At 37.1% G+C, this 18,837-nt stretch overlaps 1 protein-coding gene across 5 annotated transcripts in view; it reads right to left on the reverse strand.

The window, feature by feature from the left end:
• The window catches only part of LCLAT1 (lysocardiolipin acyltransferase 1), a 106,712-nt gene that overhangs the window by 76,330 nt on the left and 11,545 nt on the right, over positions 1 to 18,837 (reverse strand). Inside the window, exon 2 of one of the 5 annotated variants that reach the window (XM_063304397.1) lies at positions 5,036 to 5,109. The exons of the other annotated variants lie outside the window; for them this stretch is intronic. The gene's annotated coding sequence lies outside the window, so the exon portion shown is untranslated. The remainder of the gene's footprint in view (positions 1 to 5,035; positions 5,110 to 18,837) is intronic. 5 annotated transcript variants of the gene reach the window in all.

The raw sequence follows: 18,837 nt of genomic DNA on the forward strand, positions 1-18,837 counted from the left end.
ATTTTTTAAAATTCTGCACTTCTTCTACTGAAAAGAGTGCTACTGGCCAAAATCAAGGTTGCAATACACTTTCAAATAAATTGAGCACATGGTTAAGCTTATAAAATTACTCTTATAAAATATGTATCAATTCCATGATAAACATCTGATATTTAATGGATCAGCTATATTAAAACTGCTTTTCTGACTAAATGTGACTCAATTCCAGAATATCCTATCATTTGTTAGGAATCTTTCCATCTTAGTAGGCATCTTACTATCATTAAACAAATTTGGAAACACTAATTTTCCAAATGAGAAACTATAAATAGATTATTTTCCATTATTTAGTATTAAGCTAGTTATTTGCAAGAAGTAAGAGGGTGCTCTTGTTCATGACTCTCAACAGCTCTCTAAAATATCAGTTTAAACTGCATACAAGAATTTGCACAGGACAGACAGGAAACTGATGTTTTCAATTTTAGGGGAAAAATAGCAGTGGAAAAGCGTTCTGGCTAGCTTGTTGGAACTCCAGTTCTACCAACAGCACATTGCCCAGAAGTTACCTACACAAACTGAATAATATACAATCACAAGTTGACTACACAAGCAACTCAGCTTTTAACAAATATTCTAAATAACAAGCATGTTCATGAAAAAGGATGGTAGGGGGGGTAAACATCAGAACATGAAGAGCGAAAGTACTGTTTTGTTTTGTTTTTTTGGCAATTTACCCAAACTCATATCCATGGATTCTAAGATTCTAAAAACTTTCAGCTTAAAGTTTTCCTTTCAAAGTTCAGGTAAATAATCAAAGTAATAATGGAAATCATACTACTAGTCCTGCTAGATCTACATTTGGTTGAAGTCTCACCTTTTCCTGAGATTAAGTGGTCTGGTTGTTATAAAACACTAGCATGAAAAAAAGAGTTACTTATTATGGCAAATATACCATAAGCAAACCATGGTTTAGAGCTGCCTTTTAAAATCTGTTCAGCAATCTTCATTAATTTTTAATTAGAATAATTTACATCTCCACAGACCATTTCTTGAGAACAACAATTATACATGTAATCTGTTTATCATCTGTGAATGCTACCAGATCTGTGTTGAAAAATATTCAGATGATGAGCAGATGGCAGCAAAGATATTGACTGATTATATGCTATGAAGTTGTTTTCGACTCCTAGTGACCACACTGATAGATTTGCTCCATGATGATCTATCCCTAACCTGGTCTTTCAAGTCTCCCAATGGTGCACTCATCACCACTGTAACTGACTTCATCTACCTTGCTGCTGGTCGTCCTCTTCTTCTCTTTCTTTCCACCTTTCCCAGCATTACCACCCAGAGTCCCCCTTTTCGGGAGAGATGGGCAATGATAGAAATTTGAAAAATAAATATAAATAAATAAATAAATAAATAAAATTACAGCCTTTTCCAGAACTAGGTCTTCATATAATGTGTCTGAAGTAGGATAATTTCAGCTTGGTCATTTGTTTCTCAAGTGAAAACTTTGGTTTGATTTGTTCGATGATTCATCAGTTTGTTTTCTTGGCTGTCCACAGTATTCTCAGGAATTTTCTATAACACTAAAGTTCAAAGGCATCAATACTCTCCCTATCCTGCTTCTTTAAAGTCCAACTTTCACTTCCATAAGTGTCACAGAGAATACCACAACTTGCACAGTTCTGATCTTTGTAGGTATAGATACATCATGGCATTTGAATATCTTTTCTAAGGCCTTCATAGTTGCTCTACCAAGTGCTGGTCTGTGGCGCATTTCTTGACTGCCTGTTCCTTTACTGTTGATGGTTGATCCTAAAAGGCAGAAGCTATCCACAATTTTGGTATCTTCATTGTCAATTCTAAGGCTGGTTAGTTTACCTGTTGTCATTAGTTTGGTCTTCTTTATATCTAATTTTAGTCCCATTTTTTCACTGTGCTCTTTGACTTTTAGTAGTACGGCTTGCAGTTCCTTTGCATTTTCGGCTATCAGAGTTGTGTCATCAGCAAAGAACAGATTATTGATGTTTCTTCCTCCAGTTTTAAAACCAGGTATACAAAATCCTAACTCTTTGCTGCCATCTAATGAGCTCCAAGAGATCTGCAGCCCAGAGCTAGTAAATTTGGATGTAACAGCAAAAGACAATTAGCACATTGTAGTTTGAAATAAATTCAAATTATGCCTTGATATCATGGTGTGGCAGTCTCTCACTCTATGGTTTTGGTATGCAGAGGCTGTTGTTCATTATTTTAGATTGAAAACATCATACTGATTTAAAATGCATTCAATAAACTAGAGTGATCTTGGTCCAGTAGCACATTTTGGAATTTTGAAAACGTTACCCCCACAAATTGGTGTCATAGCAGTCATGACTAATTAGAAAATGCCAAAAAGCAAACCGATCGACAACATCCTCTCTACCTTTCTAGAATCTTCTCTATCTTATCTCTACATTTTTTCTGGGCACTTCCAAACAACATTTTCTGCAGCCCTGTTTTGTTTTGTATTCTAACAATGCCTTAAGAACATAAGCATTCTTTGAAATAAAGATAAACCTTGAGGATGACACTCTATTTTGATGCGTGATAGGTTCCCAATTCTTTTTAATTAAAAGAACAAATAAAATACAATCAGTGAAGCTTGGAGCCAAGATGGCATCAAAGAAAGGTAACTGGGAATTAGTGAGACCACATGAAATTTCCAATGTGAACTCTAAATACAGTTTTACTGCAGCAAAATACAAGTTATCCTTTTTTCTCAAAAAATAAAAGAATATCCTAAATGGTGGGCTATCCATAGTCTATGAAGTTTGCCTAAAAATCTCATACTTGATCTCAAAGATGACCTGAAAGTGTTTCAGGCCTCCCCTACATGCATGGATACCTCTGTGCACCTCATATTTGTTTTAGAGCCCTCTGAAGCAGATTTGAGGAGCAGGGGGAATAAGAGAAAAAAAAATGCCATTAGTAGATACTCTATCAACAGACCTAAAATGCTGGAATTTAAACTAACTGCACAGGCTGAGTAACCTAACAAGGTATACTTTCAGAAAGAATATTCAGTTATCTGCCTCTACTTTTATAAAACCATATTTTAATAAAATCACTCATGCTTTGTCCTAGTGGAGATTGGCAACGATCATTGTTCTTTTGAAGTTACTCTCTAAAACAAGGATACTGGATTTTTGCTAAATCATTCATATATTTTTCCCATCCAGTGTATGTGTGGAAAACACCATGCACAAATTTTACAAAGTCATTTTTACCATTAAACACAGCTAAGCCCATTTTGTTAATTGGTTAAGTAGAGAAATGGGGTGTGTGTGAAAGTTCTTTTCTTATTGGAGGAACATTTTTTCTAAGCTTTTACAGTATCATACAAAAGCTTTATTCTAAAGCAATTTTCCATCTATAAAAAAAGATAGTTAAAACTTGTATGGAAGGATTAAGTTACAATTCAAAGTGGAGGCTGGAAATTTTGAAAGATAGAGTTCTGATGTACATAAAATAGATCTCTCATCTATTGCTTGGCAGAACTCCAGGTTATTGCTTTATCGTACATTCACATTTTCTGTTGCTATAGCAAGAGAAAAAACATTGTCTGTTTCCAGGTAACAGTAGGCAATAAATCCTAAAATATTTAGTTTTGGTTTTTAGTTAATTTTAAACATTCCTGGCTCTATGAAGTTACTTTCCAAAACAGTTGCATTTTTTACCCAAAAGTTTATTTTTGTAATAAGCTTCAACATAAATATCACATGAAAATATACAAAATAATAAAACCAAAACATATAATAGTGTGAGAGTTATATTAACTCCATGTAGGAACCCTAATCCATATAGAAACTCTAATTTGCAATTATTCTTAAATAATTTAAAACTATTTCTTAATTGTATGTTTCTAAAATACACTACCTAATTCAAAGTTCCTGACCTTTAGTAGTCAGGAACTATTCAGTAGGAATTATTTAGATTATTTACCCCATCCACAACCTTTTTCCTTCTTTTTTTATATGATTAAGTGTGGTTTAATAATAGTTTACCTATCAGTATCATAAACTATCACTTGTAGTAATGTGGTATCTCACTGCTAAACCAGTTGAATTTAGAAATCAAGCTAGCTATATATGTAACAGGATGTATGTTGTTTGTGACACCATAAATTGAAAACTTGGTAAGAACTATGGACCATCTTATATACTATCATTACAATATATTTCTACTGTTTATTGTTTTGACTGTGGTACTTGCTTTTATATAAACTTGAAACCAAACTTAACATTTTGCTTTAAAAAGATATCCCCTCCCTCTCTCTCTCCCTCCCTCTCTCTAACACATGACTCAGAAGTAACCTCACTGATTCAACCGAATTTAGTCACACAGACCTGAGGGAGAGTGTTTTACTAATCCCAATAAAACTGCATATCAATATATAAGTTCTCTATAACGTAAAACACAGTATGCTTTTTATCTTATTCTTTCCTATTCTACACTATAAGTAATCAGATCCACTTTTTATTCCAAAAATTGAACAATTAAGGTTACTGCAGCTGTAACCCTACCTTCTAATTTGTGCCAAATCCTATTATGTGAAATATAAGCATTACATGCTTCAATGAGAAACTTGTTATTTCTGCTAGGTTTTCAGATAGTTTGATGCAAAAAACAAAAAAAAGTCTACCTCTCAATTGGTCCATTACAGTGAGATTTCAGTGTGATGATAACAATTTTTTTTCCTTTTGTCTTGTTGTCTATTACAAGATATTTCAGTACTATTTGACAGTTTACACATTTCGTTTATATTACTTCTTCCCTTTACAAGACAAAATCACAAAACACACTTTTTACAAGTCAGAGCTTGTTTAGAAGAAATAAACCAGGAAGCCTGATTCAGATCACACAGTAAGTTTTTAGTTCCCATCCAGCCACCAATTTCATAAAAGACATGAAAAAATATGAGATCTATTCTTAATATCAGATTAAAAATAAGAGGTTGTTTTGCTTCTAAAATTCAAGAAATCCAAACAGCTGCATAGTAGTTGGGCTTGACCAATTTCACTGTGCAAGTCCAGCTTACAAATTATCAGCAGTACCATAGATGCCATAAGACGTCTTCTAGACCAACTGCAAAAAATAAAAAGAAACAATGAAAAAAGAAAAAGAAAAAGAATGTAGTCTGTCAAATAGAAGTACTTTTTCTGTATATGACAAATGACGTGAGCCAACATATAAAATTAGGTTTCATTAAATTTCTAAATTTGATCAGGATAGTATTTCAGTTTATAGCAACAGGCAATAATACTGTTTCTTACTCTTTAGAACTACTAAAATTTCAGTTTATTTTTTAGTCAATTACTAAGCAGAAATCCCATCCAACAATCCCCTTTTCAATGAACTTTAGAATATTGCACATCTTCTACTAAAAGGAAAAAAGACAAGAATGGAAACCAAGCCAGAACAAATAACCCAATTCAATTTAAGTGTAAGATAATATCCCATACATTGACTTTATAGCTTGTAGGCAGATGGTACTTGCTCGCTCACCCTCTGAAGCTTTCTTTGCTTTTACTCTTTACAGTGTAAGAATGGAACCCCATTTTAGTGATCATAGGATTAAAAAAAAAGCATGAAGAAGAAATGCATTTGTAAACATGCACCAGAAACATAAAGAGCCCATAATCCATAAGAATGTTCCATCTAGTGAACACTCTCCATGTTTGCAAGCATGCTTGTATATTCCACAGCTTATGGAATAAACCTGACAAATACATATATCCTTTCTTTCACCATTTAATGAGAGAGATCTTAAATTGTGGATTGTTTGCACAAAGTTCGCATTTTATTAAGAGCAAAACATGGCTCTGTTTGCATTATCTGCATACTTACATTTGCATTAAAGAAAAATATTTTTCCAAGAATCTCTGAAAGTATGTAAGTCCTAAAGTATTATACAGATGATGATGATTACAGGTAGTCCTCACTTACTGATGATTTGTTCAGCAACCATTTGAAGTTATGGTGCTGACAAAAATAAAACTTTAAGGCCCATTTACAACCTTCACAGCATCCCTTAGTCACGTGATTACCATTACAGTCAGGATGCATTGTCCTGTGCCTGACCTGTGTTTTTTTTTTTATCTCCCTTGCAAAGCAGAGAGATTGGAGAGAAAGGGTTAGCAAGAAAGTAAGCTGTTTGTTCTTCTACATATTGAAAGCAATGCAATCACACTGGCAGCCCAAGCTGGGAGCCACAGGTGCACTTCACAAACAGCTTACAGCACTCTCTTAAAATCTCTTTCTCTGCAATCTCTCTGCTCTGCAGGGATTTCTGTAGGCAATCTCTCCTTTGCCTGACCCTTTCCCGCTGCCAGCATGATCACATTGATCTTAATGTGTAGAAGAGCAAAAAGCTTACTCTCTTGAAATCCCTTTCTCTCCAATCTCTTTGCTCTGCTGGGGAGGAAAAAAAAAGCAAGCAATTTCAGTAGGCAATCTCTCCTTTGCCTGACCTTTCCCTCCTCCCCGCAGAGTGGAGAGATTGCAGAGAAAGAGATCTCAAGAGGGTAACTTGTTTACTCGTCTATACATCAAAAGCAATGTGATTGTGCTGGCAGCAGGAATGGGTCAGGCAAAGGAGAGATTGCCTACAGAAATTGCTTGCTTTTTTTCTACCCACCACCTCACAAAATGGAGAAATTGGAAAGAAAGGGATTTCAAGACAGTAAGCTTACATCGACCCATTACAGACCCTGTCCATGAGAGACTGTCAATTGGCAGGGTCCAGGAAGAGGGCCTTCTCTGCCGTAGCCCGCACCCTTTGGAATAACTTACCCCAAGAGGTGAGGCAGGCCCCCACTCTCCCAGCCTTCAGAAAGGGAGTTAAGACTTGGCTATGCCACCTCGCTTGGGGCAAGAGGGGGGATAGTTGATCATGGGGGTGGTTGGTACCTTGATGTGGCCCTGGAAAATTTTACTAAGACCATCTTGGACTTTATATTTTATATTTCTTATATTTATGTATATTTATATTTTATAATGAATCTATTATTCTTTTTATACACTTGTAAACTGTGCAGAGACATTGCTATATGAGATGGGAGATGAAGAAATATGATAGATAGATAGATAGATAGATAGATAGATAGATAGATAGATAGATAGGGCTGTTTTTGTAGTGCACACCCATGGCTCCCAGCCCCAGGCTGCAGCACAAGCACATTGCTTTCAATGTATACAAGACAGTAAGCAGGCACTCAAGCATTCCAAAGGGCAGGGAGAAGCAGTCACAATCACGTGATTTCCCACTTAGTGACCACTTCACTTAGCAGTAGAGTTGTTGGTCCAAATTAGGGTCATTAAGCAAGGACTACCTGTATTAGCCAAGTATTTTTAAGCCATCTTCTACTTCTTTTTGAGCAGCCATTAGTTTCCCACTCTCTCAACTTCTGGTTGGATATAAAGTAATTAGTAAACAAATTAAAAAATTATACTAGCTGTTCTTATGAAGCATAAAGCATAAAGCCATGACAACAGACTTTCAACCAGCAGACTTCCTCTTCTGCTTTCCTTGCTACAATCCTTCCCTTTCCCCTTCTCCAAATCAGTATTAGAGATCTATTTATTAAGATTACATCCTGCCTTTCCTCTAGTAGCTCAGAGTGTTCTATAGAGCCTTCCCCATTTCATTCCTCCCACTCAAAAACAACGAATAAGAAGAAAATTGGATTGAGAGAAAATAACGGGTTCAAAAATGAACCAATGAGCTTTCGTGCTTGAATATTTTCTAATCCAATATCTTAACCACTACACAACTGGCTCTTCAAATTCATTTGATTATTTGTATTTATGAACTTTACAGACAAGCCAATTTAACACAGAAGCTGGCTGGGTGACTGTAAGCCAGCCACTCTCTCAGCCCAATCCACTTCACAGGGCTTTTACTGTGGAGAAAATAGGAGAGGGAACATTATGTATGCCTTCTTGCACAAAAATAAAGGTGGAATATAAATCTCATCAATACATAAAACACATCTACTACATATTTTATTAACCTATTGTGCTAGAAATTTGAAGTGCATAAACTGAAATCTGAAATAAACCTTTTGGATGAAAGTTTGTACTCTACTACCTCTTTCAATTCAATTCAATTGATTTTATTACCGTCACTGACCAGTACAAGATACAATTCTATAGAAATATGCACATTAGCCATTAGCCATAAAATATGAGCCATCTAAATTAAAATAATTTTAAATTTGAGTTTACAAATTCCAATTAAGTGTTAAAATACATTTGGATCACAATGCAAGTGACCCCTTAATCAAAACTACCTCTTTCATTAAACAATTTCCTTAAATTCTGAAATCAGTATACTATAATACCAATTCCTTTGTTTTACTTTTATTTTCTTCTTCATAGACATCATGCTGACCTTGCTGGCCTGATGATCATAATTTATACAAAATGTACACACATACAACATATATATGTAATATGTAAGTTTATGTATGTACAACATACATACATAAACTGTATTCAGAATGTAGTCACTCATGTCCCTACAAGTAATGGATGCAAACTGTTTAAGTACCTATATCATCTATACATACATACGTACATATGAATTATAAAACAGTTTTAGTGAATCCTTTTAAATATTTTGGTGTGTCTGTTTTTGCCTTTTTATATATTTTATTTGAAGGATCATTATTTTAATCCATAAAAAAAGCCTCATAAAAGGTGATATATGGAAAGAAGACTATTTTTTATCAACAGCTGGACCACTGTTCATGAAGCCTCCCAAAATTTGTATTTGAACAGCAATTCAATTATCTGAGAAAAAAAACCCAAAGAACTAAGTTGCAACTTGATGAATAATTACAAAACTGTGTCAAACAATTTCAAGTACCTACTAGACAGCTTTCCAGCCACAAAATGGTTTAATTACTACATTTCTATAGCTATCTGATTTCCCTTTAAACATGTCGGAAAGCAACCGCTCTCAAGTCATTTGACCTGCAAAAATGAAATTAGTTATAAATTCTTACTATAGAAGAGATTAAGACTTGACTCTTGGGGAAACACAATGCATGGAAACCCTTACTATATGGATGCATGTTTGTTTGGCTAATCGGACTTATTCCTGCTCTTGTGCGAACCCTCATAAACTGTTCCTGAAAGTTGGAAGACTTTCCAGGACACATTTTAAGGACAGATGGGGAGACGAATACAGAGAGAATTCTCTTTCTTCCAAGCCCTTTCAGCAATAGAAATCTATCGCCTGATTCTACCCTCAGCTGCATACTAGAGCCAATTAGTGAAACCTGCATTGATTTTAAAAGAGCTGCTTCCTTCCTTCTGAATGGACTTTTTAAATGCTCTCATACACAAACACACAGAGGTGCTACAAACCTTGAGCAGCAAATGTGTTTGTCATATGTACACCAATGCTGCAATACCATTTCCTGCAGCAAAGATGTGGAAAATTCAAACATGGGCCAAATCTGGGTTTCTCAATGTTTGCACAGAGATGCTTAGAGGAACCATTTTACATATTTAATGCAGGAAATACTATAGAAATATAAGAGTATATGCAGCAAGTTAGTCATGCAGTGTGCAGGCTCCCATGAAGTTCAGAAAAATGTTGAACTAAGAAAAGAAGAAAGAAACTTTTTATTATTAATTATATAGATAAAGCAAACTTTATAGAATGCTTAAAAATAACTTATTAGTGAAGAAATTGATTGTTCATTCAGTTATATTTCCTGAGTTCATCCAGTTTTAAAATGTATCTGCTCTACAGAATTGTCATACATAAATACAAATGCTTGACTGACAGGTTACAATCTCACAACCTTCTCTCCTTTACGTAAGATTGAACTGGAAATACTACCTTCATATTACAGTACTATTAATATTCAAATAGCTACCTTTTATCCTGCCAGGTTTCAATAAAGTTCACAGAGAGTAGCTGAGTAACCAAGGAAATGATCAGAAGCAACAATTCATAGTGAAAAGTGTTGTGTACTTTAAAGCATTAAAAATCATATAAACAGCAATTTAGGATATAATAAAGAACATTAAAGTGATTTAACTTTGAATAATAACTGAGCAATGAAGTGCTTAGCAGATTGTCATAAGTAATATTTGATTGAGGTTTTGTTCTTACCTCTTTTTTATTTTTTTTTCCTTCACTGAACCTTATTTTTAGTATAATTCAATTTCATTTTCTTTAATAGAATGCTGAACCAGCACGTCACCAACATCTTACTATTCACAAGAATTAAATTTATGGCATCACTTGTTCCACATTCATCAGCAAATATGTTTACTTAATTTTAGAGAATCTGGAATGTGGGACGCACAAAGAAAACAATGACCTCATCTCAAAGGCACCTGCTGAAGCTGGGAAAGTAAGCAGTAAACTTAACCAAAGTCTTTCCGGCCTGTTATGTCCTATTTCCATTTACAAGAATTAGACAAATGAGAAAACATCATTTATAAAATGACCTCAAAAATATCTGCAAACTACCTTTCTTTGAGCGAGTTAAACAATATAATCCCACATGAGAGCCAATATATACATTATATACCGTAAATATTAGACTATTTATTTCAGAGGCCAGGGAGGTTTTTTTTATTTTTTTTTAATACTTCCCACATATGAGCTTCCTGGAAAAAATGCTTCAGACCAAATGTTTTAGACCAGCTGTATTAGTTTTCTACTGGCACTGACCTTGCATCTCTCTTCGTTAAATATGTAATTCACCTGTCCAGTTATACAGGTGGCCCTTGCTTAATGACTACTCATTCGGCGACTGTTCGAACATACAATGGTGCTCAACAAGTGGTACTTACAACTGGTTCTCGTACTTATGTTGGTTGCAGCATCCCTGCAGTCATGTGATTGCGATCTAGGCACTTGGCACCTGGCTCGCAATTACAATGTCATAGCATCCCATGGTCATGTGACTGGCATTTGCAACCTTCTTTGTGGGCTTCCTACAAACAAAGTCAATGGGGAAGCCAGCATGGAAATCACAAATGGCAACCACATGATGTCCTCACTTAATGACCCGCAGTGATTTGCTTAATCATGGCAACCGGAAGTGTCAGAATTTCCATTCCTAAGTGCTGCAGTCACATGACATTGCGCATTACGACTGTGTCACTTAGCAACAGAAATTCCAGTTCCAATTACCGTCATTAAGTGAGGACTACCTGTAGAGCATATATACCCCAAGCCTTGGTAATAAGACTAAGTTATGAGACAAAGCAGGTATCAAGCACTTAAGAGGACTAGCAATGCTGTCCATGCTATTCCTCCCTCCCTCACATTAGATGGGCTCCTGATCTGAACAAAATCATAGTTTACTATCATAGATGAATTAATCAAGACATCCAAACAGGACTCCAAACTACAGTATAAATAGGGCAAACACCTTTCTCTATATCTTAAGTGCATGCTACATATATTTGGAATTAGCAGAGAACTGAAATAAAGGCCTGTTCATAAGCCAAACCAAAAGATGCTTCTCTCAGAACACATTATGCTCCACAACCTGACCTCCAAATAAACTGGACTTCCTCCATCAGCATGCAAATTATGACAGTTGAAGTCCAATAACTAGGTTTGAGAAAGTTGCCCTAGGTGATTCCCATAACTGTTGTGCAATTAGCTATACTACTTCCAGTGCTGAGAAACCATGTCCAATATTACATAAATTGTGGCTGACCACTGAAGATGCCATTTATCTTTTTTAAAGCTAATCTACAGTAAGTTTATCAAGTATTATAATTACAATTACCTGATTTTACCCATATTCCAACAAGTGTTGAGGTCCTCACCAATGTACCACTTTCTTTTCTTTTAATTTGACTTTACAATTAGAAATTCTGAAAACATTACTGGAATTACAGTAGGGGGTCAAAGCATATGATTCTACTATATTCGGATCATATTTTAGAGTTTATAAATAGACCAGAACTTTCTAATCTCATTTCACAGATATATTTGATATCAAACTGTCTGATTATTCTAGTAGTTACAGTAAATCAAACTTAATGCTAATGGAGTAGGGCTTTAGGATATATATTTTGTTTACGTTAGTATAAGAATTCCCAGGAAGCTTTTTGAGTTAGTAAATCTGAACTGATCCTGTTCTGATACCCATTAAAGAAAAGCTAGAAGAGCAGGTGGAAGTGGTAGCCAGGAGAGCATTTGATCAGCTTACTGCCTTACTTCGAATATCATGCCACTGAAAACATGACTCATATTCTTGTTGTCTCTCATCTAGATTACTCCAATTCATTCTGTATGGGGCTGATATTTAAGACTACCAGAAATTTCAGCCATCCCACAATATAGTGGCCTGAATTATTTCTGACTAGTCACACTACTGTCATGTTATGTGTATGCTATGGGAGCTGCATTAGCTACCCGTGTGTTTGCACATACAATTCAAGGTGCTATTTTTAAAGCTATATATGGCTCAAGGCCAGTATCTAAGAGGTTGCCTTTCCCAGATAGATTTAACCTGCCTATTTTGAACAATCAGAAAGCACCTAGTAAGCATCTCTACCTACCTGAAGTGGAGGCCCAATTGTGGGCTTTCTCTGTGGAGGCTATTCTTTGATACAGCAACCTACCCCTTATGGCAAGAATGGTCCCCACTCTTATAGCTGTTTTAAAGCTGGTAAAAAGCTTTTTATATCATTCATATCCATATGCTATATAGAAACTATTTGGACTGAGGTGTTAAATCACGCCCACAAATAAATTAAATAAATCTTCATCAGGATCGATATGTAGATTTCAAAACTCTTGTCTGTCCTCATTCCCTTCTCTCTTCAGCCTACACTCAGAAGCTATTGAGAAAGGAAAGTATTTTTTTGTGGTATGTAAAAACTGCTGTAGCAAAGCATTTTTCCCAAAGACTAATTCATGAAGAGAATGGTTTAGACAGACTTGTCCCCTCATTAAGAAGAAAAGCAGAAGAAAGGACCATTCATTCATTCATTCATTCATTCATTCAATCAATTTACATTGCTGCCAATCACACATATGTGACTCTGGGCAGCTTACAATAAAAATTGATAAAAACTAAATAAAACACATACAATATAAAAAATAAAACACCCAGCACCCAGAATCATGAAACAACCTTTAACACAGCTAGGAGACAGGTTCCAACACATCTGGAGCCCCAGACTCAGGCATAAAACCAAGTTTTCAGGGCCATGGGGAAGGCCAGCAGGGTCAGGGCTAACCTAATCGCAGGTGGAATGATGTTCCACAGGGCAGGCACCACAGCAGAAAAAGCCTCCTCCTGGACCCTGCCAGCCAACACTCCTTAGCTGATGGGACTGGGAGCATACCCCTCCTACCGGATAAGGTAGGATGGGATGAAACAACCAGGAAGAGGCAGTCCATAAGTAACCTGGTCCCAAACCATGAAGGGCTTAAAAAGTGACTACCAGCACTTTGAATTGTACCCAGAAGCAAACTGGTAGCCAATGCAGCTCATGGAGCAATGAAGTCACACGTGCCAAATAACTGGTGCCATTAACTCCCTGTGCTGTAGCATTCTGCACCAGACAAAGCTTCCAAATACTCTTCAAGGGCAGCCCAATGTAGAGCATATTGCAGTAGTCCAGTCATGAGCTGCAAGTCCAGGAAGACCCCTTGATTGTACACTGTCTCTGTCTGAGGCAGTGCCACCCTATCCAGGACCAAATATGGAAACTCCCTGGAGTCAGGAGGTCCAAAAATCCAAAGCCACTCAGTCTTGCTTGGTTTGAGCTGAAGCCTGTTATGCTTCAAGGGCCCCACAGCCTCCAGGCACTGAGACAGAACCTCCAAGGCATCATTCAGGTGACCTAGGGTGAAGATATAGAGCTGAGTATCATCAACACACTGATGACACCTCACCCCAAACAGTTTGATGACCTCGCCCAGTGGCTTCATGTAGATGTTAAACAGTAGGGGAGAAAGTACCAAACACTGCAGCACCCCTCAAAGGAGGAGCCATGGGCTGGACCTCTCCCCTTCAGCAACACTGACTGGAACTGACCCCAGAGGGAGGAAGAGAACCAGCACAACACAATGCTGCCCACCCTCAACTCCCAGAGCCAACAGAGAAGGATACCATAATCAATGGTATCGAATGCCACTGAGAGGTCAACAGCCAGGATGGATGCAACACCCCCATCCCAATCCCACCAGAGGTCATTAAATTAAAGCTTAAAGCTTTGGGCTTTGTGTGCTATATCAAGGATAATACTCTGGAAGTGTGCAGGGCTACTATCAGCTTTATTCTCAAATTTCATTAGTTTGTGAAAGAATCTAATAGTATTTTTTTTTAAAGAGCTGCAGATGACGGATAAATTTAGTAGGTCCAAACATCTTTGATTAGCTATAACAACACATTTTTCCTAATCTGTACAAATGTCATTCTGGATAGATATGTTATACATGGATGTTTACAATGTTCATATTTTTTCTTAAAAATATAGAAGACTGGGTGAAAGAATCATAAATCAAGAAAAAATCCAAGTTCACAGAGGGAACTTACATGAGAAGGTGATTTCTTATTGCCAACTTGTGCTCTCCCCATCATTCTGATTCCTTTCCTGGATCACATATGTATTCAAATATCTATGAATTGGTGCATATGTGTGAATTATTCCTTTTTTTTAAATTATTTTGTCCTGCTTCACTTCCTTGCTAATTTCATAATGCTTTGAGTTATTTGTCCTTATGATTTGTTCCTTAATTTTAAAAAAAAGGCAATCCTTGCATTTCACATTCCAGAATCCTTTAGTCTAGCTAAAGGCATTTAATCTATTCACCGATAGGCATCCCAACAGATTTGCAACCCATTTTTGGAAACAGTATTTTAATCTGTGCTCCCATAATAAAAACTTCCTTAAAATGTTATTGTAATAACTCAACACTGGTTTCAACATTCTTGACAGCTGGCATTTCTTTAACAAATGTTGCAAATGGCTTGAACAGTTCATTCTTTCAAGAATTAATTCCTGTTCAAGGTAAATACTAAAGCACTAAAAAGTACTGGACTTTCAGTCTTGAGAAATATATTAGTTCTAAATTATTTTAGAATGCTGTACAATATTTTTAAAAAGACAACATTTTACCAAATATTTGTTGAGAATACATATATATCTACTATTTATTGATCTTATTTATTATAATACTATTAATGGCTTTCAACTGTTTACACTAAATAAAAAACCCAGGTATATTAACTTCAGAACAATTAAAATATTTAAAATCAGCAAACTGGCAGCCAGTAAAATGCTTTTAGCACAGGTATAATGTGGTCTGAGTTCTTCCAGAGACTAGCCTAGGTTTACAGTTCTCTTTCTGGACTAGATACGATAGCCCCATGCAGAGGGGTTACAGTGATCAAATCTGTAGACAGCAACATGTTGCACTACAGTTTTATGGTTATTTTTTTCCCCAAGACAGAGCACAACATCAACCAAAACTGATAAAAGGTCCTTCTGGCTCTTACCTGAAATCAGATACTCATATCTAGAAGCACCCTGCAAATCCTAGAACTTCTCTGCCTGGAAGAATGCAGTCCAGTTTAGCACAGGGTGATCCACCACCTCATTGGAAGTGTGACCTGTCATAATGAACACCTACATCTTTTTGGACCCACTTTCATTCAACCTGCAAGCAGGCATTTGTGTGGACTCACCCCATCACTTCTGGTGACAATATTCCTTCTGTGTAGGAACCTACAAGTTAGCATTCCTATCAGATCTTATTGGGTAGACAAGTAGCTAATCTCAAAGATATCCAGGTCCTAAACCAACTAGTACCTTGAATTGCCCCTGGAAGCCAATCAAAAACCAGCACAGCTTTCCCCAAAATGATGTCACTCAGGGTTAATGAAATGTACACATAACTATGTGAGCTGCTGCATTCTGGGCCAGCTGTAGCTTCTGGATGGTCCCCAAGGGAAACTTCAGAGGCAATCAAAGTGACTGTGAGAATTGCTCTCAGATCCAGGAGTAGCTGTGACTGATGCACTAGATGGATCTACGCAACAGCCATCATGGTCATATTTACCATTTGCTCAAGTGGGAGCTGTAACTGGTGATTATGCAGTAGTTCAGCCTGGGGAAGCACAATCCTACCCAAAACTAAATCACTGGCCACAGTTGATATTCTAGTAAGACAGAGCTACTCCAGCTCACTAGGATTGAGCCTGAGCCTCCCCATCCAGATTCTCACAGCTTCCAGGCACCAGGATAGCACGTTGACTGCATCTCCTGTTCAGCCCATGATCAAGATACATAGTTGAGTATCATTGGCATACCGATGATATCTGAGCCTATGCTGCTGGAACACTTCCTCCAAGGTTTCATGTAGTTATTAACTGGAAGGGAGAAAGGGGACAGCTCTGTAGCACCTCACAAAGGAAGGTGCTAGGGCTCAACATCTTCTTCCATACCTTCAGCAAGATATTGCTGAATGGAGGAAAATTACTGAAAAACAATGTCCCCACTCCCAAACCTGAAGGTGATCCAGAAAATATCACAATCAGTGATATCTGACCTGACTACAAAGGATTCAGATAATTTGCTTTACTCAGGGTCCAGCTGTTGAAAGAACATATTCAAATAGACAACTCATCTGCAATTTTCTTGTTACATCAGCCAGTCCTGTATGCTACCTTTCCAGGAAAGGGAGGGCTAGAGCAAGTGGAGATTGAAAAGAGGTACATTATTAGACTTAACCTGACATAGTCCCTTGTCACCTCCTTGGACTAACCAAGGTTAGCTTTCACTAACCAATTGTTAAAGGCATTACCCTTAGTCTCTGAAGATTCTGCAGAAGCACTCTGGGAAGAAGGGAGAGGGAGAGACATGTGCCAGTCCTTGAAAAGAATTATATTGCACCAACATCTTACCCTGCGTGCTGAGCTTTTAAAATAAATATGGCATTTTATATATATTATTTAACTTGCTGGGGAGAAAATAGCAGCTGTTATTTTAAAAACAGTATTCCCTGGTCACTAATTCTGAAGAATTATGCTGCTGAAGTGGCAGAGTACATCTAAACTACAAAACTTGTTTTTCCGTGTTGCGGTTCCCATTTCTCTACATATAACAGTTATTATTTATTGGTTGATAAGGTCTCTATGTTGCCCCAATCAAAAGGACTCTTGAGTGGCTTATATTCCTCTCTACGATAGTAGAATTAAGAACTTACAAAAGATAAAAACCAGAAACATGAACCAAATCAGCTTACGCCCATCATCCAGATCCCATCACCTTGGAACAACCCTCAACACTCTTGGGACTGTTCCAAAGAAAGGGAACTATCACTGAGAAGGCTCTGCCTCAGGCCCCTGATGTTAGCATTCTCTCAGCAAGCCGCTTTTTTTCTGGATCTCGCTGGACAGGCGGATTCCACCTAGAGTAGGTACTCTCAGAGATACTGTAAAACACCTAACATTATGGACAATGAAGGAGTGGTAGTACTGTGATGTAATCAGGCAAAACCCCAAAGAAAGCCAATTTACTAGGGAAGTACAATATGTATAAAATTATGTATGTGATCACCCAACATGTCTTACTAGTGGAGAAAATGCAATCCTATACATGCATATCTGCTCAAAAGTTCCAGTATGATAAGGGTTTACAACAAAGTAACTGGTTATAGCTATGAAGCCCAAGAGTGAAAAGCAAGGGTGGGTTCTCCTAACTATTCTGAAACTGCCTAATAGGAGTGGGAGTACATTCCTCCATGGCACTGCTAAGTAAGTTTATGAAACAAGCACATTTTTAGGATCCTGGCCCCCCAACACCAAAATATATAGAGAGATTGGGGGAAGGGGGAAGCTTCAAGGAGCCAGATGTAAGCTATCCTTGCTGAAACAACAACACTTTTCTAATAATTTGTGCAGATGAAATCAGAAAGAGTTTGAGTGTAGTCAGTTAAAGGGGGGGGGGGGGGATCTGTAACAAAGTTACAGATTGTAACTTGTAGTGGGACATGCTCCTGTTCAGTGTTCCAGCCAATCATCTCTTCTTCCAAAATGTTCCCTCTCTAATTTTAGGGTCCCACCCTCCCTCCTTCCCATTAATATTTTGATATCCAGCTATGAAAACATGGAAAGCACTTGGGGACAATGAGGACTGATCTACCTCCATTAGGTGGCATCATTAGATGCTGCTGTTTTAATTACTGATTCTATTTTAATGTTTTTTTGTTGCGTGATATAACCAGCTCAAAGCCATTTGGAAGTGAACAGCACATAAGCCATAGTAAGCAAGCAAATAAATAAATATTTTCTGGTTTGGCTATCTTTAGACTATTCTCAAGGAAAAAGAGATTTTAGTATTTTTTTCTTTTAAAAGACTGTATGTCATGTTCACTGTTTCAATGTACAGTATACATCATAACGTTTCACATGCCATGGCGCTGATGCGCGTTTCTGTTTGGGAGGGAGCTGCTGTGAAACCTTGTACCAAGCTCTGTATCTGTGTTCATTACAATGGAATGTGTTTGGGTTATGTGCTCTGTTCAAGGACGTTTCCCGCAGACCATCAGAAACCGTTAGGAGCACCTGGGATTGTGAACTTGGGAGGATTCTAAGGGGGAAGGGATTTCATTTGCACCAAGGGTTTTTAGTTTGCATTTGGCGCGCTTTCATCATTCTCAGCTTTCTCTGTGATCCTGCATACTATTCTTTAATAAATCAGATATCTTTGAATTCCTGCTCATGAGTCTGATAGTGTTTTAGAATAGGCAACCATTACACTGTACTTCTGTAAACCTCAAGTTCTCCAAAAATGCCTCTTTCTTTTTTGTGG

This window comes from Candoia aspera, chromosome 1, assembly GCF_035149785.1.
Source record: "Candoia aspera isolate rCanAsp1 chromosome 1, rCanAsp1.hap2, whole genome shotgun sequence".
In the NCBI taxonomy this organism is placed as follows: domain Eukaryota; kingdom Metazoa; phylum Chordata; class Lepidosauria; order Squamata; family Boidae; genus Candoia; species Candoia aspera.